The sequence below is a fragment of the Sturnira hondurensis genome, unplaced genomic scaffold (genome assembly GCF_014824575.4).
Source record: "Sturnira hondurensis isolate 20B ecotype Veracruz unplaced genomic scaffold, ASM1482457v3 Scaffold0004068, whole genome shotgun sequence".
NCBI classification, from domain to species: domain Eukaryota; kingdom Metazoa; phylum Chordata; class Mammalia; order Chiroptera; family Phyllostomidae; genus Sturnira; species Sturnira hondurensis.
This window is the reverse complement of record NW_028076699.1, coordinates 7,718,311-7,721,701: the sequence shown is the minus strand read 5'-3', so window position 1 is coordinate 7,721,701 and position 3,391 is coordinate 7,718,311. Positions and strand designations below refer to the sequence as shown.

Below are 3,391 nucleotides of genomic sequence, written 5' to 3'. Positions count from 1 at the left end.
CCAAGTGTGGGTGGTCAACACCCGTTCCCTGCATGGAGCTCAAATGCGAAGCCACAGGACGGCCAGCCTTCCACGGCAGGTAGTTACAGAGGGCCCACTGAGCACCGAGAACCAAGCCCTTTTAATCTATAGCTGAAGAATTCATTATGCGAAGAGAAAGTCTGCACCTCAGACTGTCCAAACCTCAAAAATGCCAGACGTTCAGTAGGAAGCGGACTCCCCAGCTTCCCCCCTAGAGTGCGTTTCTTTTGCTCAGCCTGGCTTGGAAGACAGAGGGAAAGGAAACACAGGAACACAGCAAACCAAAGCTGGATTAAACCCAGCTGTCACCAGAGGGGATAAAAACCAGCATTTATGGAGCATTCGTTGGCTGCTGGAACCTCCCTCTCCTTATTTCATGTCTCCCCTGTGCGACAGGGACTGTTATACGCTCCCGAGTAAGAAAGCTGAAGCTCAGAGAGGTGAGACGATTTTCCCAGCCTCAGTGGCAGATCTGAGACCGCAGCCCAGTGACTCTCAGGCGAAAACACGCGCCTTTCTCTCTGCAGGCTGCCTCCCGTCACCTGCCGGCAGCCAATCCGCCATCACGCCCCCTCCCTCCCGTGGACCGGGCTTCCTCTAGACCTTCTTTCCCCGTCTCGGGAGGCGTTCGCATCCCAAGGATTTTTACGAGCTCTCCCTGAACCAGAGATCGTCTGTCCGCACCCCTGACCCTGCAGCGGCCACAAGGAACGAACTGCCGCGTACTCAGAGCTCTCTGACACCGAGGCCGCCGGGAACACACAGGTGTCTGAGCGAACGACCACAGACTTGCTGGCCAGGGACTCGGTGAGACCCCAGGGAGGACCTCCGTGGACACGAGACGTGCCTGCTACACGTCACGGAAGCTCCGTGGCTGGAGGCCGCCGGACGGTTGACAACGAGACAGATACTAAACTGCATCTTATAACACTCAGGTGTAAAAGGTGGCAGGTAGCTTAGCCTTCTGCCTCAGGCTCTTTCCATTCTTTGAGATCACATCCGACCTGAAAAACCTCTCTCAGATCTCCAAGGCCTTCCTGCCCCCCCACCCCACCCCCACTCCCGTGTTCTAACTATAACAGCACGCGCAGCCCACCTCCGCGCCGCCTGCTCTCTCTCCCCAGCCCACCCACCTGACATGGAAAGATTTTATGCAGCTGTGAAGGTGTTTGCTATTTAGATGGCAACGCATGTAGACTGCTTTGTATCTAAACATCTTTCATGCGGAAGCCTCCGGCTCCGAGGGACAGAGGGATCGCACAGGGACTGCACAAGTGCACGGTGACAGAGCCTGTCTTCTTATCTTGTTATTTACATACAGCCAGTGCGCCTCGTGTGTGGCATGGCGGCCCTTGCAAACAGCGCTAATCTGCAGGGAGCAGGTGTCGCGGGTGATGTTGCTGACTTCCCAGCCAGCCAGCTGCAGGGGAAGGCCATCGCGGGAAGAGGGACAATGAGGCCGTGAGACCCCAACCTCCTTCTCCCGGTCCCTGGGGAGGCTTACGATTTCTGTCTGGTGGCATCCAGAGCTTTCCAGCTGCCCGCACCGACGCTGCCAGCCCGGAGGCCGCTCCAACGCTCCGCCTCTGCAGCCGCTGCCCTCCTCCAGGGGCTCCAGCCCAGACTGAGAGAAAGACCTGGGCACTGCTGTTGCAACCCCAGCTGGGACAGTTGATGGCTGGGTGGCCGAGGGGAGGAAACGTACCCTCTCCCGACCTCAGCTTCTTCAGGTGTAAACTGCCTGGGCACCAGATTGGGCCCGTTCTCATGGATGGGTTCCACTGAGCACCTTCGCTCTCCTCTTCAGGAAGCCGGGAAGCGTGTTCACTGGAGGGCTGGGCTGCAGGATATCTCAGGGTCCCTGCTCATAAGTGCTCCTCTCCCCTCTCTGGTTCCTCGCTTCCAAGATGACTGAGGAATGAAGGAACCACGATCGTGCCAAAAAAGGCCACCCCAGTGCATGCGGCCTATTTGCTGCACCCAATGCAAGCCCAAGGACAAGGCCATTGAGAAGTTCGTCATGAGAAACACAGGAGAGGTGGCAGCCATTAGGGACATTTCCGAAGTGTGTGTCTTCCACACCCACTGGCTTCCTAGGCTGTGCATGGGACTGTGGACAGGTGACTGCGTGACTTGTGCCACTCACAGCGAGGCGGTCAGGAGTCTCTCTTGTGAGGCCTGCAAGGACCAAACAGCCCCACTCCAATTTAGACCTGTGGGTGCTGCCCCACGACCCCCACCAAACCCCATGGAAAGTCCTTAAGAACTGAAGAAAAGTTCTCTGGAAAAAATAAAATATATATTATACTTTAAAAATAAAAGTGCTCGCGGACTTCCGCCAAGATGGAGGCATAGGTGGAAACACTGTGCCTTCTCCCACAACCAAGTTTGAATACAACAAAGGTTTGGAGAAACAGAGACACAGCCAAAGGACAGAAAATTGAATTATACAGAAGTCCGACTACATCTAACCATTCAACGGGATGGTAAGAGGGGCGGAGCCAGCAGCGAGCAGGGTCGGGCAGGACAGGGCCCCCGACCTAGACGCGCAGGCAGCCTGGAACCAGTTGGGGTGCGGGGCAGACTGACCGCGGGCGCACATTCACGCACGGTGAGACGGACCACGAAGGCCCCAGGGGGCGAGGGCTGACGGCGGTGGCACACTCGCGTGCAGTGGGATGAAACCTGTGGGCCCGGTGAGGGCCACGGCGGCAGGCGGCAGACGGGACGCCATAGTCCCTCTTTGACCTCGCCCCCACATACAGCATCACAACCCAGTGACTTAGTTGCCCTGCACTAGTGAACACCTAGGGCTCCGATCCTGCTACGGAACAGGCACGAACAGCCCAAAAGATGGCGCAAGAAGAACTCAAAGTCCCAGAGCTGATAACTCTCAGCGACCGAGAAATTGCCAGCCTCTCAGAAGCACAATTCAAGACACTATTTATCAGGATGCTAACAGAACTGGTTGATTACAGTCACAAATTAGAGGAACATATGAAGGCTAAACTAATTGAAATGAAGGGAGATGTCCAGGAAACGAATAGCGATGGAAAGGAAACTGGGACTCAAATCAATGGAATGGACCAGAAGGAAGAACAAAACATCCAACCAGAAAGGAATGAAGAAATGAGAATTCAAAAAAATGAGGAGAGGTTTAGGAACCTCCAAGACATCTTTAAACGTTCCAACATCTGGATTATAGGAGTACCAGAAGGGGGAAAGAAACAGCCACGAGTGGAACACTTATTTGAACAAATAATAAAGGAGAACTTCCCCAGTCTGGCAAAGGAAATAGACTTCCAGGAAATCCAGGAAGTTCAGAGAGTCCCAAAGAAGTTGGACCCAAGAAGGAACACACCAAGGCACA

General features: G+C 54.9%; 1 pseudogene; it reads left to right on the top strand.

Annotated features, from left to right (window-relative positions):
- Positions 1-1,928: 1,928 nt before the first annotated feature.
- LOC118985049 (putative 40S ribosomal protein S26-like 1) lies at positions 1,929-2,305 on the top strand (annotated as a pseudogene).
- Positions 2,306-3,391: the final 1,086 nt, after the last annotated feature.